At 38.5% G+C, this 21060-nt stretch overlaps 1 protein-coding gene across 1 annotated transcript in view; it reads left to right on the top strand.

Annotated features, from left to right (window-relative positions):
* The window catches only part of C2H1orf141 (chromosome 2 C1orf141 homolog), a 182634-nt gene that overhangs the window by 118279 nt on the left and 43295 nt on the right, over window positions 1–21060 (top strand). The window contains exon 3 of the mRNA XM_034653653.1: window positions 13682–13794. The gene's annotated coding sequence lies outside the window, so the exon portion shown is untranslated. The remainder of the gene's footprint in view (window positions 1–13681; window positions 13795–21060) is intronic.

Genomic DNA, 21060 nt, shown 5'->3' with positions numbered 1-21060 from the left:
TTTTAGCCTAATCTTGAAAGCTTCAAGGTGTCACTTCTTCCACATTCTATTAGCTAAAACTAACCATAGGGCCAGTCCAGACTCAATGTGGGAATGGTTTACACAAGGTGTGAGTACTGGGAGGCATAGTTCATTAGGGGCTATTTCAGAAAACTGGCTACCACAGCGAGAGAATGCAGTTTTGGGGCTTTTGTAATGATCCTGCTTTTCCTACAAACTATGTAGGAAATACATTGTAGCTAAAAATATTATTCACTTAGTCACATATTCATTAATTCACTTAATAGATATTTAATTATCTAATATGTAATGAAGACATTAACATGAATCTGACAGTTAGTGAGATGAACACAGACATGGGAATAAAGAGCTACATGCAGTGCATAAGGGCTAGAAAAAAGAGGGCCATGGGAACACAAAAAAGAGGAGATGGAACAACGGTTAAGGAGGATTTCTTTATAACAGGCAGCAACTAAGTTGAATTTCTTTTTTTTTTCCTAAGATTTTATTTATTTATTTTTTTTAGAGAGAAAGAGTGCAAGCAGGGGGAGGGAAAGGGAAACACAGATTCTCCACTGAGCGTGGGGCCCAACACAGGGCTTGATCCCACGACCCTGATCATGACCTGAGCTGAAATCAAGAGCTGGACTCCTAATGGACTGAGCCACCCAGGTGCCCCTTAAGTTGAATTTCTAAAGATGCATAGAAGGGGCATTCCCAGGAGGAGCAACATATTAGAAAAGCAGAATAAGGTACCTTTGGGAACCTGAATGGGATGAATATGAAGCAGAGGGGAGTGGCCAGTGAGGTAAGTGTTATCAAGCTTGTCAAGGATCCCATAGCCCATGCTGCAGAATTAGGGCATTATCTACTGGGGAATGGGAAGCCATTTAAAAATTTCAAGTGAGAACAGGACATTAATGTAATATTATTTTAGAAGGGTCACTCTGGGCTGCACTGTGGAGTATGGATTGGAGATGGCTGAGGATGGGGCAAGAAGATCGGTTATTTAGAGGGCTTTGGTAGCTGTCCAAACTAGAGAGACAATGAGGGCTTAGCCTCAGGCACTGTGGAAAGAACAGAGAGGAAGAAGAATTAGGGAGGAATGAGATTCGCTGATTGCTTGAATGTGGAAATTAAAGGAGAGGGAGAAATTTATTGGCATAATGCCTGTATTAGTTAGGACAGGCTAGGATACACTGTGCTCACAACAAACCCTGAAATCTCCAGAGATTACCAGATAGGTTTTATCCTTACTCGTATGGAGTCTCCTCCATCTTGTAGCCATGCCATCTGCAATTCATGGCCTCTAAGGTTGCCATAGCTGAGGAAAAAAGACATTGGGAGGAATACCAATTCTTAAATACATTGGTCTGGAAGAGACATGCATAGCTTCCATTCTTATTTCACTGGGCAGAACTAGATGGATGGCTCCAACCTAATTGAGAGGGGTTGGGAAAAGGGATAGACACATATGGATATTTGGTGCTGTTATCATTACCAGTGTGGATTAGTAGTACAGACTCTGAAAACATACTGCCTGAGTTTAAATCCCAGTTCCTCTACTTACTAGCCATGTAGCTGTGGACAAGTCTCTGTTTCCTTATTTGTAAAATGATATTAACAATAGTACTTACCTCATAGGATTCTTTTAAGCATTAAATAAGGTGATGCACAGAAAAGACTCAGTGCCTGGCACAAGGTAGGAGCTCAATTAATAATATCAGGGTCCTGGGATCGAGCCCCACGTCGGGCTCCTTTCTCAGCTGGGAGCCTGATTCTCCCTCTGCCTGATGCTCCCCCTGCTTGTGAGCACGCTTTCTCTCTGACAAATAAATAAATAAAATATTTTTAAAAATGATTTCAATATTTCATTCTCAATGACCACGTGAAAGGGAAAAGGCTCTGGGATGGAACAAGTTTGGGAAGGTATATACATTACCTTCTGGGGGTGCCTCAGTGGCTCAGTCGGTTAAGTGTCTGCTTTCACTTCAGGTCAGGATCCCAGGGTCCTGGGATTGAGTCCTCTATCAGGCTCCCTGCTCTGAGGAGAGCGTGCTTCTCCCTCTCCTCGCACCCCCCCCCCATGCGTGCTCTCTCTCACTATCCCTCTCTCAAATAAGTAAATAAAATCTTTTAAAAAAATAATAAATTACCTTCTGGACATGTTGAATTTGCAGTGTATGGGACCTCTAGTGGAGATGTTTAATAGCCAGTCACAAAATAAAACTGGAGCTTTGGGGACAGATGGGGCTAGGAATAAGTCTAGGAATTGTCAGTGCTGATGAACTTTAGACATGGGTGAGATTGCTTAGGGAAAGTGACTAGGTTGAGGGAAAATAGAAGTTTGAACACAGAATCCTGGATATCAACGTTTAAAAAGTGAGGAGAGAAAGAAGAGCCCACTATAGAAACAGTCTAATCAGTAGGAGGAAACCAAAAAGGAAGTAGAAAGGGAATGTGAGAGTATATCAATCCTTTTAGAATTAATAATAATTTACCAATATTTAATTTTACATTTAGTTAAAAAACAATGATGGTATTTTATATAAGCTTTTAATTACATTTACTTAATAGGTTTTTAAATGAATCATTGTTAAGTAGCTTAAGAAGACATACGAGTATAGGGGCGCCTGGGTGGCACAGTGGTTAAGCCTCTGCCTTCGGCTCAGGGCGTGATTCCATCGTTATGGGATCGAGCCCCACATCAGGCTCTTCCGCTATGAGCCTGCTTCTTCCTCTCCCACTCCCCCTGCTTGTGTTCCCTATCTTGCTGGCTATCTCTATCTCTGTCAAATAAATAAATAAAATCTGTAAAAAAAAAAAAAAGAAGACATATGAGTATAACACAAGAAGTGAATACAAAAATGGTTATCAGCATTTATGCTAATTCTTGGTCAGCATTTTGATTAGGAAAACAGCTCCTCTCTTACTGAAAAGAGCTTTCTGTTGCTATGAAGAACGCCAATATAAAGAGAAAAATCAAGGCCTCAAGTAGCAGCAAAGAGTAAAGAGACATACAAAGAAAGTGGTTTAAGTATTAATTCAATAGTTTCGCTGCACTGTAATAGTAATTTCATGACTGTAATGATTGTAAAAATAGTCAGAGCCAGGGGCAGAAGGGAAGCATTGAAGAACCCTTTCTGAAAACCCTACAATATAGTAGTAGTAGCTTAATCTCCAACTGGAAAAGGGCACAATTTTGAGGAAGTTGTTTTGCAGCCATTATCATGGGATATTTCTCTCCCCTTACTCTAAGTCTGAATGCATCTTTGGGTTCAAAATGAGTCTCTTGTAGACAGCAAATGGATGGGTCATGTCTTTTTATCCAATCTGCAACCCTGTGGCGTTTTATGGGAGAGTTTAAGCCATTTAGATTGATAGAGATTATTGACAGATATGATTTTAATGATGCCATTTCTCTTTAAAGTCTTTGTATCGGTTGTGNTCTTTGTATCGGTTGTGACTTTCTGCTCTGTATCACTCTTGGGGCCTTTTTACCTTTATAGGACCCCCCTTAATATCTCCTGTACGGCTGGTTTCGTGGTTATGAAATTGGTTAATGACTGGCAATTCTGGAACGTGTTTATTTCTCCATCAATTCTGAATGACAGCTTTGCTGGATAAAGGATCCTTGGCTGCATGTTTTTCTCTGAAAGAGCTTTAAAAATGCCCCCCCAAGCCTTTCTCTCATTCCAGGTCTCTGTAGACAGGTCTGACGTAATCCTGATACCTTTGCCTTGGTACGTGAGAAATTTCTTTGCCCTGGCCGCTTTCAATACTGTATCCTTGGATCTAATATTTGCAAATTGCACTATGACGTGACGTGGCGTAGGTTTGTCATGGTTGAGCTTGGGTGGGTCTTCTCTGCCTCTTGGACATNGTTGTGACTTGCTGCTCTGTATCACTCTTGGGGCCTTTTTACCTTTATAGAGCCCCCCTTAATATCTCCTGTAGGGCTGGTTTCGTGGTTACGAAATTGGTTAATGATTGGCGATTTTGGAACGTCTTTATTTCTCCATCAATTCTGAATGACAGCTTTGCTGGATAAAGGATCCTTGGCTGCATGTTTTTCTCTGAAAGAGCTTTAAAAATGCCCCCCCAAGCCTTTCTCTCATTCCAGGTCTCTGTAGACAGGTCTGACGTAATCCTGATACCTTTGCCTTGGTACGTGAGAAATTTCTTTGCCCTGGCCGCTTTCAATACTGTATCCTTGGATCTAATATTTGCGAATTGCACTATGACATGCCGTGGCGTAGGTTTGTCCTGGTTGAGCTTGGATGGGGTCCTCTCTGCCTCTTGGACACGAATGCTTGTTTCCCTTGCTAGATTAGGGAAGTTTTCAGCTACAATTTGTTCAAATATCTCTTCTAGACCTCTGTTTTTCTCCACCCTCTCGGGGATGTCGATGATTCTGACATTGGATAGTTTCATAGAGTCAGTAATCTCCCGTAATCTACATTCGTGGGCGTGGATTTTTTTAAGACCAGCTTCTATTTTCGTTTTTTCTTCTACTAACCCATCCTCCAATTCGCTAACGCGTTCCTCTGCCTCGGTGACCCTGGCCGTCAGAGCCTCTAGTTTTGACTGTATTTGGCCCACTGAGTTTTTAATTTCTGTCAGATTCGCTCTCATTTCTGCCCTTAGGGATTCTATATTCTCAGCAACGCTTTCTCTGATGCTTTTTTCAAGTTTACTCATCATCTTGACCATTGTTGCTCTGAATTCCATTTCTGATAATTGGGATACATCCATATGTATTAATTCTGTGGCCGAGGCCAATTCTGTGGCAGAGGCCACAGACTCATTATCTTTTCTTTGCTGGGGGGGACTTCTCCTTCTCGTCATTCTGATGAAGAGAGATTGCAGGGTTGTCCAGAGCCCAAATTATTGACTGGGACCCAGGCTGTGCGCCCTTGTTTTATAGAGATCTTAGGGATGTGGGCTTCTTCTTTAAAGATTTTACTTATTTATTTGAGAGAGAGAGACAGTCAGCAAGAAAGGGAACCCAAGCAGGAGAATGGGAGAGGAAGAAGCAGGCTCCCAGCGAAGAAGCCCGATGAGGGACTCCTTTCCCGAACGCTGTGATCACGCCCTAAGCCGAAGACAGGCGCTTAATGACTGCACCACTGAGGCGCCCCGGGTTGTGGGCTTCTTGGTTTTTCAGTCTGCCTTCTGGGGGAGGGGCCTGCCGCGCCGATACTCAGGAAACCCTGTTTGGGTAGAGTCTCTGTGTCCCCTCAATACTCAGCACTGGAGATGTTCATTTGTAGAGATCCAGATGTATCTTCCTGCATCTCAGGCTGATTCTGTGGGTGTTCAGAATGGTCTGGTAGATATCCAGCTTGACTCGGACCAGCAGAGAAAGGGTCGCCTACTCCTCCTCCATCTTTTCTCCTCCTTGCAGAAAGTGGTTGCCTTTCTGTTCATAGAGTTTCTGCTACTCTTTTCTTCATTCTCCAGTTGCATTCATAGGTATTCAGAATGGTTTGGTAGCTCTCTCGCTGAATTCCTGGGACCAGACGAACTTTAGGTCTCCTGCTCCTCCACCATCTTGCTAATTTTCTCTCCACTGTTTTATCTCCATTCTCTGACTTCACTCTCCCCTCACACCGTGCAACAGGTCGGACTCACGAGAGACTTAATTATCATCACAAACATGAGCCAAAAGCACATACCCACCCACCCACCTTCACACGCATTCCCCCTCTTTCTTTTTCTTTCCTCCCTTCTAAACTTTGATATACTGCCACCAAGTGGTAGGAGGATGTATGGATGTATACAAGTAAGAGACTATCATTTTTCTCTTCATTTTATTCTATTGAATCTACTTCTGAAACTGTGTTTTATTTACTGAAGTTACACACACATGCACAGACACACATGATATTATTTATTGGTCCCTATGGCCAACTCTGTCGATGTCCTGCCTATACTCCCTCAGTCTGCTCTTTAGGCCATCTGCAGCTTCATGGAGAATTCCTTTACATGCCAATGGCATCTTACCTCAAGCATATGTGTCTCTCTGCATGGAGACTTCCTCTGGTTTCAAGAGTGAGCTCAGCCCATTTGTGGGCAGAGTGGAAGTGCTAGGGATATAATGACACAGAAAAACCATTAATCAATGAGGGATGAATGTTGCAGGTAAATACCCTAGCTTCCTTACCCATGGAAGAGACAATTCTGTTGTGTTTCTGTATCAATTGCATCGACTCTCAGAGCTACCCAAGGGAACTGAGCCCCAGTTGCCAGGAGTGGTGACCCACTCATTAACATATTAACTTTTCTTCTTTTCTTGCTTTACTTCCTCATCACACTTTATAGGATTACTTGCTAAATAAACTCCTTATACCAAAATCCTTGTCTTTGCTTGTTCTGCTTTTGGGAGAATGCAAATAAGACGGTGGAACCCTTTATAATGATCTTTATATTTTCATTATCTATTCACCTTTAATTTTACTTTTGAAGCAAAAATTCTTCCCAGCACTGTATCCTAAGTTATGCTACTCATTTTCAAACTATCTAAAGATTATTGATCTCTTAGCAGACTGTCAAATTTGTCTTGAGTCACAGATAAGATATTCACTCTGCTTAGGTTCTGCCCATGAAGCGCACGTATAGCTTTTGATTTTGTTATGCTGTGAGGGGAAATAGAAAGATCCTGGCTTTGGAAGGAAAAGAAAAATTAACCTCTCACTACCTAAGTAACTTTGTCAAATTACTTAATCTGAGTGTCAGCTTTTTTCATCTGTAAAATGGGGATAATAATACCTCTTTCTTAAGCCTGTGGGGAGGTTGAATGAGCTTATGCCCTAACACAGTCCCATTAAAAGTGGTTTATTCCTTAATGAAATAATGGAGATAAAACGTCTAGCAACATACCTCACACGTGTCTTTACTCTTTCTCCCTACCCTCTTTCTCTTAAAGTTTTACCTTCTTTCCCTACATAGTATCAAATTGAAATAACAAAAGAGCTCTCTAGGACATACACTCATTTCTATCATAAAACCTTCCATGATTATTTTTTCTTATTTGTAAGTAATTTATTTGCTCTTTAATCCCCTCCCCCTCCCATTCAATTCATTCTGATTTCTCTCTTCTCTTCTTTCTAGCTTACCTAACTACACTCCTCTGCCCAACTTTATGTGTGGTTGTCACTGGTCTGTGAAGACTATATTAATAATATTTTTCTTATTTAGGTTTAAAGTATTTCTAAGTAGTTTAAAATACTAAGATTTCTGAGAACTTTTCAAAAAATTAACAGAATCCATTTGCAAAATTTCAAAGAAAATGTATAAATTTATCTTTTTCTTTTTTTAAAAAAAGATTTTATTTATTTGACAGAGAGAGAGAGAAAGAGCATAAGCAAGGGGAGTAGCAGGAAGGAGAGGGAGAGGGAGAAGCAGGCTCCCCTGTGAGCAGGGAGCCTGATAAAGGGCTTGATCCCAAGACTTTGGAATCATTACCTGAGCCGAAAGCAGACACTTGATGACTGAGCCATCCAGGTGCCCCCAAAATTTATAAATATTTCGAAATCATGTTAAACTGGCTTTCTATCATTGTTCTAGAAAAGTTGAAAACCTGATTTTGGAATTAGAATAAGGTTCCCAACGCTAAGTTAATCTAAGCAGGAATTCTATGTTCAATTCAGCGTTAGAGATTCTATTTTAATTCAATTGGTTGTATCCTCACTAGTTTTTGCGATAAAAATATTTATATCTGATTTTGAGTCATAGGAACCACTTATCTATTATTTCCACTCTCGGATACAATCTATACTTAGGAGTCTTGAAGTCAAAATTAAAATGTCTTGCTCATTTCAGATTTTTCCAGCCTTAGAATTAAAACAGATTGTATTGTATTTGTAAACTATCTTGGAGAGCAGACTAATTGGTGAGGTTCCAACTCTTATTCACAGAAGTGTGTCTTGGTGCCTCCCTCAGGAAAAAGTGCCTCAGCCTGAAACAGAGAACAGAAGGTTTTTAAAGGGGTTTGCTCACAAATTATGAACAATCTTTCTTTTGTCTACTTTCAGCTTTTCTATTTTTCATTGGTTTATCCTTTACTTTTGAAATCATTAAGTTATTGTATTTAGTTTTATGTACTTTTGTAAAAACTTTTTTGGGTGTTAAATGGAAAGACATTTTAATTTTTTTTTATTTTAAAAAGGCTTTGACTTTTCAAATATCACAAGAAGAGGCCACATTGTCCATATTGAGGTTTTTAAATAACTTTTTGGCAGCAGAAATAATACATATTCCTCTGTATTCTCTATGTGTTAGTCTTTGTGCATTTAGAAAATACAAGAGTATAAAGCAGTAAAAATATTCTAAGATATAATTTTACCACCCCAAGCTAACCATCTTCTAAGACGTTTTATCACAGATCTTCTTCTGTGAACAGAGAACCATACTTTATTTTGTTAAGAAGAAAATAATTCTATATGTAAAATCTTAAAATTTCTTTCAACTAACAAAATATCATAAACATTTTCCTATTTCATTAATATTCCTTTATATCCCTTTTAAAATCTGCATTATATATAACATCATATGACTAGACAAGAATTTAGACAACAAAATAAAAAAATTGTACTAAAGATCATAGGTTTTGGAAACAAATATAACTGGGCTTCAATTCTGAACCTGCCACTTAATAGCTTTATAATTTTGACCAAGATGCTCAACGTCTTTGAATTCAATTTTTAAATCTATAAAGAATAAGTGAGACAATGTGTGTGAAATTGAGTGTACCATTTGACAACAAGTAAATGAATAATAGATGCCATTATTCTATTTTTAATTTTTCACAGTTATAAAGACTGTTGTTACATTTATATCATTATCTCTAATTCTTTGTGGATTTCTATGATTAATTTCTAAATATAAATTTTTGGAAGTAGAATTGTGGGGTCATATTTTTAAAGGTTTTCTGTAAATTGTAAGTTATCATCCTAACAATTTACTTTTGCACCAGCAGAATATATGTGTAGATATTTCTCTGCTCCTTTCTCCAACTTACCAAGATAAGGGAGAAATTCATATCTTGTTGGTTTAATGCATATATATGCCTTTGAATAGTTTGTTGATATTAAAAATATAATTAAGAGTCATTTGTAGTTATTCTTTTGCAAATGGACAGTTGATATTCAATACATATTTTGTTTTCATTATGGCATTTGTCCTTTTCTTAATGATTTGTAGGATTTTTAAGATACTCTGTGTTTACACATGTTGGGCAGTTTCCCAAGTTCAATATGTCTTAAAATTTTGTTATGATTTTTTTTAACATGCAGACATTTTAAATGTAAAGTCAGATCTAACAATCTTTTACTTTAAATACTGTGGTTTTGCATGGTTAACGGGCAAAACATTTTAAGATGCTGTACAAAGGAATGTGTTTAAAGTTGTGGTCTTTAATAAGAGGAAAGAATTTATGGAGAAAAAGTCTAGGATTTAAGAACTGAAATATTTGAGAATATGTATTTTCTTAGTACTATAAAATCAAGTGCAGGTAGCAATGTTGAATTGTGTGAATTTTGTGGGGAAAGGGAGAAGGCTAGGGGCACAGAAACATAAGGAAAATTTTGAGTATCTGCCTTTTGCTAGGCACTGTGCTTGGTGCTTCAGACTGGTAAATCATTTAATTCTCAGCTCAGTCCTATGAGATCATTAATCTCCTAACTTTACCATTTCCATTTATTTGACGAATATTTGTTGAGCACAATATCAGTTTTTAGACTTCCTCTTCTAGAAAGGGAAAACATAAATCCAAACTAGTTTATGCACAGAGAGAATTTATTTCATCATGCAAGCTGACAAGGTCTAGCAGTAGCTCTAGCATCAGTGGTAGCTTCACCTTGGGCTCAGATGATACCACCAATATCCATTTGCCATTTGCTTCCTCTGGATCAGCTTCTTTCTCAGACTATTTGCGGTGGCCCCCACAGCCAAAAACAGACTAGGAGAAGTGAGAGAATCTGCTTTCCCAGAGGCTCCATGTCCTAGAATTGAGTTTTCTGGGTCCTAATTGACCTCCCCTGAGTCATTTGCCTCTTCCTGAGCCAATCATTGTGATTAGAGAGTTGTGGCCAGTAATCTCATTGGCATTACACAGATAAAGTGCTCCTCCTTTGGAGCCACAGGGTTGAATAAGTTCTTTTAAAGTGCCTGTGCAGAGGGAGCAGCATGAACAAAGACATAGAGATAGGAAAAACCTGGAACATCTGAGGAATTTACATTAACTGATAAGGTTGTCACTTTGTGTACAATAGGTTGGCTGAGGCAAAGCTGGAAAGGAAATCAGAACTCAGTTCAACGTAGACAAGACTCAGATGATATAAGGTTCCATATTCTATGCTGTGTAATTTTGACTGTATTCTGAAGGCAATGTCAAGCCCAGGAAGGGAATGAAGGGAAAAGAAAACAGGAAAGAATTCCAGGGAGTGAGCAGAGAAATAAGAGTTCACAAAGGAGGATAATAAGGAAATCGTCAGTAAGGCGGGAGAAGTAGGAGAGAGCAGGATCCTTGAAGCCAAGGGTTGGTAACGTTTCAAAGAACCAGAATTAAAGTGTTAAATTCAAAACAAAGATAAAATAACATGGGGTCTGAAATATGTCCTTTGGGTTTGCAAATGAAAGAGATGGAATTAAGGGGTGATTAAGGGACCAAAGAGCCTATTATCTGGAAGGAAGAAAGGTAATGCACTAAAGGGATAAGAGGTTGTGATCAGAGATGACCTATCAGAGCTCAAGATTTTAGATTCATAGTTTTAGAGGATAAAGAAGTAAAAGTAACTTTAATCTGGGAGGTTAATAAGTTTAGAGGCAAAACTTTTGTCTTTATGGATTTAATATGGAAAGGAAGACTGAGAACATTTCCAAATTAGTACAAGTGGGAAATGGCTAGAAATTTGTTAATAAGTAGGTGTGGAAAGATCGTTGGCATGAACCTCATAAAAGGAGGCCTCTCCAAAGGAAGAAGAATAACAACAGTATGAAAGGGACAATAGGAAGGCTGAAGAATATTGACATGTCTCCTGGGCCTCATGGTTTGTGTGAGAGGTCAGAAGATGGGGGTGGGCAATCACAGGCTTTTCACCATTTCAAAATGCGTAAATAGAAATTTGGATACTTTCTAAACCAAATATAGTAGGTGTGTAGGAAAGAATTTATAGTAAAGTATCTCTTGCCCAAAGAGAAGTTCTGGCCTTTGCCCTTGGCTTCTAGGGGGTATCTTTGGGTCCTAGGGATGTTGTGCCTGATAGAATGTCTTTGTTTTCTTGGGGGCCTTGGGTAATACTGAATAATCTAACAGTGTGATTTAGGGTGGAGGGCTGGCCATACCCATATGTCTTAAGGTGGGGTCTAGCCACTCCAGAAAGACCAACAATGTGACTTAAGGTGCATGCTTTGGATCAACATGGAAACTGAGATTAACCATGCAGGCAATCAGTCAAACATCCCTATATGATGAAGCCCCACTAAAAACTCTGGACACAAAGCTTAGGTGAGTTTCCCTCGTTGGCAGTACTCCTAATGTATTGTCATACATCCATATTGGGAGAGTAACCTGTCCTCATTCCACAGGAAGAGACAACAGAATCACTGCATTTAGTCCTTCTCCTAGACTCTGCCCTATGCACTTTTTTCCCTTGGCTGATCTGTATAGCTTCCCCATAATAAACCACAATCCTGAGTATAAGAGCTTTCAGTGAGTTCTGTGAGTCCTAGCTAATTATTGAACCAAGGGTTTGAACTTTGTGTCAGAAGTGGGAGTGGTCTTGGGAATGTGCCCTCTACCTTTGTGGTTGGTCTAAACTCTTTGCAGGAAAAAGTCTGCAGATATTACTTTCCTTGCTTTCTTATAGAATTCAGCTTATACTTCAAGAAATTGTATACTTTTGCCTTTTCTTTCCTTTTTTTAGAGAGAGAGTGCCCAGGGGGTGGGGCAGAGGGAGAGGGAGAGAGAGAATCTGAAGCAGGCTCCATGCTCAACTTTTAAAATAAAACATTCATTATACTCTTTTACTCTATATTTATCTAAAATAGGTTCATGATCTCATTCGGTAATTTCCTGTTGAATTTAACTGAAAGAATCCATTTTGATTGTTTTAGTGTACATTTTACCAAATGTTTTTTATTAAAGAGAAAATATTTTTCGTTAAATTAATAGTTACTAATTAATTGTATGACATTGGGGAAATCATGTAATTTCTTTGAGTTTTATCATTTCTAAAACTGAAGATAATACCTTTCCCACAGATACTAATTAAAGATTACAGATTAGCGAAAGATGAAGGATGAAATGAGATATGTCATTAAAAATTTCTAGTGTAGCATCTGGCACATAGTGTGCATCCCAAAAGTATTAAATGCGATAATGGTAATATTCTAAGAATTTTATATTAGATTCATGCTTTATAAATTTTATTGATTATAAATTGGTGAGTAGCTAATATTTCTGAATTCAGTTCTCCTTTATTTAAGAAGCTACTGTCACCTTTGTGCAAACTTATGAACTGAAGGCATTATAATAATAGGCAAAACTTCACAATCAACTAGATTCTAGGTACAGATTCCCTAGAAATCATGTACTTGAATGTATGTAGTTTTAAAATAGGATAGAATTAAACCACTGTATACTTTTTATTATTGTATTTCTCGTATTTTAAATATGTAAAACAAATTGATTCCAATGTTTTCATTCATTGACTATGAATAACAATGTCTAGCCAAATTTGGATTACTACACAGTAAAAGCATATTTTTTTGTGAAATTTCTCCCATGGCCGCTAGCGTGGCCTTGTGTTGGGTTGTTAAAGCTGTTTTTAAAATCTTTTATTTCTATTTTCTTTGCATGATGAGGTGAATTCCTGAAATGCTTACCAACATAACTCTTGACTAACAGTTTAGTTAATGTTGTAGAAATGCTCTACCGTTCTCAAATCAAGAACATTTTCAAGTCATTATTTTTTAATTATGATTTTGTGGTGTGTGTATGAATGGTGTGTTGGGGAGGGGGTAGTGCCCAAACCTGCTATCTGATTAATACAATACAAGGGTGATCTTACTAATCACATGGGCAGCTTCTTGATATTAGGAATAAGAATTTTGTTGTTGCTGTTGTATTGTTTTTTATGTCCTAAGTCATGAAAGCAGCCTTTCAACAAATATTCAAATTCAGGCTGTTGACTTCCACTCAGACCTACAAGCTGCATGGAGGAAATTTTAAGCTTCTTTTCAGAATTCTGTGTTTCCAGGAAAGTACAAAAGGAAGAAAGAAATAAAAGCGAAGTCACTACTCCCAGTCCTTTTATACTTGAACTTTTCCTTAACCTCTTTATTCTTCTGCTCTTTCAGCATAATTGTTTTTATATCTATAATATGGCACTTTAGCTTTTAGTGACTTAAGTGTGTGGATGAAACCTCTCACTGGGGAGAGAAAGCTGAACTTTTCAAGTTAGGGAAAGTTCTAGAAACGTTCAATGGACACAGGATGTGTTGTAACAGGGCTGGAGGTGGCAGGGTGGGAAGAGAAGGACTACCAGAGCCAGAGGAGAAAAAAAGGAAGTAGAGGCAGTGGTATTGGAAGGCCAGAAATTAAAATTTGTGTGGAGATGGGAGATGAACTAGGAAACACATAGTTTTATTAAATCTTAGGCCCTTTTTGTCCCCCCAGTCAGTGGAACTATCTCCAGCCAGATCTGGTCAGGAAGAGAGAGAGATTGAGCAGATGCAAAAAGTGGCATGTATAAACCTGGGCTGCTGGTTCCCCCCACCATGGTTTCTCAGGTGAGTATAAGATGGAAGTGGGAGGCTGATCTGGGGCTCTTCCGGGTTCCTTGAAAACAACCTTTGTGTCTTCTGTGCTTACAGTTAAGTACTTTTGCCCCTAGTTTTGACTTCCCTTTAAAGGACAAAGACATAGAGTGTTTTAGTTGGGCTCCCTATGTTCCAGCCCCCCCACCCCTGTGCGGGCCAGTTGGGGGTGGAGGAGCCACCTGGAAAGTTAGCCTAGGGAGGCAGTTGGAGGTGGGGGTGGGGTGGGTACAAGGTGTGAGCCAGCTTGAGGGGACAGAATTGCCAGACAGAACCAACCTGGAATGGGATGGTGAGAATTGATCAGTCTTGCAATAATTGTGGAACTTTGAGATTCTCCCAATTGTGATCTGATTGGTTGCTCACAATAATACTCCCCAGATCCTGTACAACATATTTTTTTTCAGATTTTTATTTTTTTAATTTGTTTTTATTTTTGGTAACTTTATTTATCGTTTTTAAAATTTAACTTCAATTAACATATAATGTATAATTTGTTTAAGGGATACAGGTCTGTGATTCATCAGTCTTATATAATACCCAGTGCTCATTACAACACATACCCTCCCCAGTGTCCATCACCCAGTTATCCCATTACCCCAACCTCCTCACCTCCAGCAACACTCAGATTGTTTCCTAAGATTAAGAGTCTCTTATGGTTTTTCTCCCTCTCTGGTTTCATCTTGTTTCATTTTTCCCTCTCTTCCCCTATGATCCTCTGCCTTGTTCTTAATTTTTTAAACATCCTTGATATTTTTCCTTAGAAGCTTCCTGCCCAACCTCAAGTTGGTGATAGGCAAATTTCAGTAAAGTTTCAAAATGAAGAGTAAATTTTCTCTCCCTCTCTCATAACAAAAAGACAAGAAAATGTGTTACAGATCTAAGCATATGCACCAGATTTAATAGTTAAATCTCCTCCCACTCTGCCTGCTTGTGTTACCTCTCTCACTGTATCTCTCTCTGTCAAATAAATAAAATCTTAAAAAAATAGTTAAATCTTCTAATAGTGAGTTTTTAAATTAGTACTCATGGTTTGTGGGCTATATTAGTTTACTAGGGTTGCCATAACAAAATGCCACAGAGTCGGGGGCTTAAATAACAGAAATTTATTTCTTATAGTCCCAGAGGCTAGAAGGTGAAGATCAAGGTGTCTATGGGGTTGGTTTCTTCTTAGGCCTCTTTCTTTGGCTTGGGGATGGCTGCCTTGCTGTGTCCTCACATGGGCTTTCCTCTGTGCATGATATCTGTGTCCTAATCCCTTCTTTTTACATGCCACCAGTCAAATGAATTAAGGTTCGGTCTAATGACCCCATTTTCACTTAGTTACTTCTTAAAATGTCACTTAGGGCTTCCACATAGGAATTTTGGTGAGGCATAATTCAGCCCTTAAGTATGGGTCATTTATCAATGTTTTAGACTTTTAAAAAAGGATTTCCTTGGGGCGCCTGGGTGGCACAGCGTTAAGTGTCTGCCTTCCGCTCAGGGCGTGATCCCGGCATTATGGGATCGAGCCCCACATCAGGCTCTTCTGCTATGAGCCTGCTTCTTCCTCTCCCACTCCCCCTGCTTGTGTTCCCACTCTCGCTGGCTGTCTCTATCTCTGTCAAATAAATAAATAAAATCTTTAAAAAAAAATAAAAAAAAATAAAACATAATCATTGGACAGTGAGTTCAATGTGCTCAATACAGTGTTTAGTGGATGTGTAAGATAGAAACATAAGACAGAGTTCTTGCCTTCAAGGAGTAAATGTTTGAACTGATAAAAGCAGATAATGGAAGTAAATTTTAATTTAAACTTCCATTTTCTAGGTAATTGTTTAGTCCTACTCTTTAGTTTGTGAGTTTGAGGCCATTTTGGTTTTCCTGGGTTCTTCTTATAATAGGAGATATTTAGAACCTGCTTAAGAAGGTTGTTTAGCAGGGGCGCCTGGGTGGTGCAGTCGTTAAGCGTCTGCCTTTGGCTCAGGGCCTGATCCCAGCATTCTGGGATCGAGCCCCATGTCAGGCTCCTCCACTAGGAGCCTGCTTCTTCCTGTCCCACTCCCCCTGCTTGTGTTCCTTCTCTCGTTGGCTGTCTCTGTCAAATAAATAAATAAAAAATCTTAAAAAAAAAAAAAGTTTGTTTAGCAGAGCCTATTATGTTGGAAGCACTGGGGCTTTTCTGTTTGTGTGCTTTTTGAATTTTTTTCAGTCCCAAATGTGCTAACTGTTAAAAATGAAGTAGTGCTCTTAAAAGCAACTTTTTAGTTTGATAATGTTATTTTTAGTATGACTCAGCCTCTGATGTGCTTATAACATTGGCCCTGCAACCTTGAAATTGTTCATTATGCAGCCAAGTCTTCACAGCAAGATCTGTGGGTGATTTACTGTAAGAGCGACCGAGAATTTCATTCTGTCCTAGTTGGCAAGTTCTCTGTTTCATTGTGTTCTTTTTCAAAAAACTGTCATTACTGAGTCAGTAATTGAGAACATAAATCCAACTCTCCTTTGAAAGTAATTTTACTGAATTTAGATTTGGCAAGAACAACATTTTATAATCATTCACTCAACTTCATGCTTCATCCCCCAGTAAATTATCCTGAATTAACATCATCTATTACTGATAAACTGGGATTACTCTCCCTAAAATGGTATAATCAGAGACATCTCCAAATTAAATTTGTAATTTTCAGATCCCAATTAGGTATAATATTCTTTACCTGGTGCTGAGATTTAGAGGTGAGTAATCATTGCTTTAAATGAACTTTCAACACAGTGAAGAGGCAATTTGTCAAAAGTGAATTTCTGTAGCACAATGTACCAAATTCTGTGGTGCAGAATAAACCATGATGGGAGTACACATGAGGAAGAGACTATCACTGAGACAAGGAATGTGAGGATGTCAAGGAAAATTTCACAGAAGACATAGCCTTCGTACTAGGATTTGATAAAAAGTAGGCTTTAGACTGGAAGACATGAGGAGAGAACATTGCCGGGGAAAGGAAAAGCATGAGTGAAGAACATGCCTGGGGAAAAGGCAGGATGCACCCAGGGAATAAGAATTGTAGAGTTTGGCAGAAGAAGACTGGATATGGTGGGAGATTAACTCAAAAGGTGGGCTGAGCCAGATCCTGGACTGTCTTTTCTTGAAACATCTCATATGTCATATGAAGAGTTTGCATGTTATTCTGTAGGTAATGGGGAGCTACTTAAGGTTTGTATCCTGGAGCTGGACTTGGTCAGCATTTCAGTATCATCAAAAAGCTCTGATGTAATTATGAAGAATCAGTATTTGAGGGATGAGGAGGAAGATTGGGGCAGACAAATTAGGGGCAGTAGAGGGCAGTAACCAATTGGAAGGAAAAGTGAAACCTGAAGGTCTGGGGAAGACAATGACAATGAAATAAAACCAAGGAACAGAAAAGTCTTGTCCAATTGGGATCAGTGTTGCTTCACTGTTCATGGAATTATGTGAGAGACCATTGACACATTCTAACCCCAAGATTCTGTGAGTTAGGCTTCTGTGACCACATAAGAACTCTACATTCCAGAATAGAGTATTTCCCTACAATTGTAAGTACATATAAGATCACTTCAGATGTATCTATACGTATTTCAGAAGTGAGATCATCTCTCCCACCCCAGTTAATGTATTGGTTGAAAGGAGGATGATTAGATTCATTTACTTGAACACAACCTAATTATGTGTTTTTGATGTGTATCCAGTATGGAGACATGGTAATGCTTATCAGGATTGTTTCCCTAAATAGTTGTTATGTGTTCAAGGCCTATACTTGTGCTTTATAGTTTTAGTTTCTGTTCACTGAACTCAGAATAAGATTTTAATAGAAAATTGAGAAATAAAACTATGAAAGAACTAAAGAAGGAAAGGAAAAACTATAATCAGATGACATGATATAGAAGATACTAAATTGCTGAATAAATTCTCATTGTTTATCAAGTTCCAAGGAGTGTGTGTAGGTATAATTAAAGAAATACACTGTGGAAGAAGTAAGCAGACAGTTAGACATATGGCAGTTACGGCAGAAAAAAATGAAATGGTATGCAGGTGGTTAATATGCATTCTGCAGCATTTATAGGTATCCCACGTATCTTATCCCTAACAGGTAAGTGCATCATTACTGGTTTTTAATTATTTTATTTACCAAATATTGTATGTCACTTATATTCATTCAACTGAACCCTGTAACAACCCCACGAAGTAGGGACTTGTCTTATTTACATTTTACAAATGGAACAACACAGAAAAGGGGCAACACAGAGAAGTTAAGCAATTAGACCACAGTCACACAGCTGGTAAGTAGCAGAGCCAAGGACTCCAGGCATTCTAACTCCAGAGTCCATGTTCTTAACCAACACATTATGATCCCTTTTTAAGTTTGAAGGTGGGAGAGAAAGTAATGCTTTTAAATGCTATAGCTTGATCTTGAAGAATGTCAATAGGACCTTGACAATTATTTGTGCAAACTCATAAATGTAAATGACAACTGAAAGCTGTCATAGCATTTATAGCTGTCCATTTCCTTTATGGCTGATGATTAATTCATTCATATTGTTGGGTAACAGGGATGCAAAGATGAATTAGACATGGTTCCTGCTTTCAAGAAACATATAGCTCAGAGGAAAAATAAAACAAGAATACCAAATCGTTAAATAGAGAGTGTTAATACTGGGTTAGCAATATACATAGGCTATCATGTAAGCACAGACATTGGACATTTAAATCATAGGTATCAGAGAAATCTTCCCTGCAGAGGTGTTATTTGTGTTAGGTCTTGAAGGATGAATAGAACTTAGAAATACAGGGAATGGAAGAACAACATGGTAGGCTAAGGGAACAGCAGAAGCCAAGCAACAAGTAAAGAAGAATACAACACATTTGAGGAACTGCAAGTTGTTCCTTAGGAGGAGGGTATCATGTATACATGAGGAAGAAGCAGATGAGGTTAAAGACTTGGGGGCCAAACCGTGATTCTTACATGATAAATCGAAGAGCTTGACTCTTTGTCCTGAAAGCTGTAGGGAGAGACTGAAGCCTTAATCAGGGAGGGGTGTGTGTGTGTGTGTTCTTGAGAAAATAAGTCAGACAAACGTGAAGGACAGAATGGAAGATAGAATGGATCATATGTATAGACATATTTAAAACTATAGCAATAATCCAGGCAACAAGTTATGGAACCCTAAACAGAAGCAATAGCAATGTGAATGGATAAGAGGAGAAAAACACAGAGGTTATGTAGGATGTAGCAAAGATAAGATAAAGATTGTGTATATTTAGGGAGGGGATGAAAGGGAGTTTTCCAGTAGAGTGGTGACCAAATCCTGGTTTGGGGAATAGCTGCATCAGAATGGCTTTTAAAATAGATTCCTCACCTTCACCTCCATAAATTCTGTCTTAGCAGCAGGCCTAGGTAGCAACCGGAAATCTGTATTCCTTGGAAGTTTCTGAGTTCATTCTGCAGTAACAAGGATCGAGCATCATTACAATGCCTAAGTTTATGGGCTGGATGCCTAAGAGATAACTAATGTGATAATAAATGTTGAAAGAAACTTTTGGCTGAGGGAGAAGGAGGATGTGGACAAGTTTACTTTTAGATCTAATTTGGGTTACCTGTGGGAAATCTGGGTTGAGTTAAGAATATAGGTTTGGAACTTGAAAGAGAGATTTTGTTTGAAAATAGTTGGTGGTAGATGAAGCTATGAGTTTGGGAGGTCATCCCAAAGAATGTATGGAATAATGAAAAAGATGGCCTGAGCCCTTAGAAACACTAAGGATGATGAACACTTCTCTTTTACAAGTATTTAGGGAGTGACTGGAGGAAGAAGGAATCTTCAGAGAGGGTAAGAAGATGTGACTGTTGTCATAGAAACCAAGAGAGGGCAGAGTTTCCATAGAAAGGAGTGGTCAACATGAATTAGAGTTGTAGACATTCTAATAAAGTAAGTAAGAGCAGGAAAGGGCTCACTAGTTTATTAGATGGTGACCCTGGTGGCCTTATGAGAGTAGATTTAGTGCCAGAGTATAGAAGGAAGCCAAATGATGGTAAACTAAGAAGGAAAAGAATTGTAAGAAATTAGAAATCCTAAGTAAAGTGAACATTTTAAGAAATGTGTCAATCAGGGAAGATGAGAAAGAATAACAGCTAGTAGAGTTAGGGGAAGAATTTTTTTTTCTTTTTTAAAACCAGCAGAGGTGTGAGCATGCTAAGGTGAAGAAATTGGTGAAGAAAAAATATTGGCAGATACCAGAGACAGGGTACAACCAATGGAAGTAATTCTTATAGGAGGACAGAGGTAATAGATTCTAGAGTACCCTGAGAAGGATTAACTATGGATGGGAGAGGCAACACTTCCATTAAAATTAAATACAGGTGAGATGGGAATGGATGCAGATAAGACTTTAGCATGAGAGATAGAAGTTGAAGAAGTTCTTACTTGATGGTCTCTGTTTTATTTTTTCAAGATTTTATTTATCTATTTCATTATTTTAGAGAGAGAGAGAGGGAGGGCGCTTGCAAGCAGGGGGAGGGGGAGGAGGGGAGGGAAAGAATCTCAAGCAGAAGCTGGGCTGAGAGTGGAGCCCACATGGGGCCTGATCTCACAAACCCTGAGATCGTGACCTGAGCCATCTGATGATAATATATGCTCAGAAATAGAATAATGAAGAAGAATATGTGCTCATAGAAATGGAAGTATGGAGTAGAAGTATGAAACCAATATGCTGGTTTAAAATAGACATTAAAATGGAAAAGATTGAATCAAGAAAGGACTGAAACACAGACTCATATTGAGGAACATGAAATACAGTATTTTGCGTTAAAGGGTTAGTTTTTAGTTTATGCAGAGCAGTTGGGATACCCCATTGTATTAGATCTGCCTGATGTTCCTTTGCTCTCAGTGTTTGTTTCAAGAGATACAGCTAAGCCCTTGGTACCCTTGGTATAATAATGAAAGCAAGCAAGTTAGTCTGTAGTGTTTCCTTACCTCCATTTTGTCCGAGGGCCATTTATCCATAGAAACCACTGGCACACTGCCAAAGACCTATGAAAACATTTGCAAACTGAAGAAAAGTATAGGCTTCAAAATATGAAAATAAAACTACAAAACTAAATTTAATAACATTCTGTCAGTTTCATTAATGGTCAAATTTAGTATTAATAAAACTGTCATTGACAATTAAAAATAATTTGTTGCTTAGGTTTTCTCATTTCAAGAAAACCTCATGATATGCCCAATGAT

Source organism: Ailuropoda melanoleuca, chromosome 2 (assembly GCF_002007445.2).
Source record: "Ailuropoda melanoleuca isolate Jingjing chromosome 2, ASM200744v2, whole genome shotgun sequence".
NCBI classification, from domain to species: domain Eukaryota; kingdom Metazoa; phylum Chordata; class Mammalia; order Carnivora; family Ursidae; genus Ailuropoda; species Ailuropoda melanoleuca.
The sequence above is the reverse complement of the archived record's forward strand: the minus strand, read 5'-3'. Positions and strand labels throughout refer to the sequence as shown.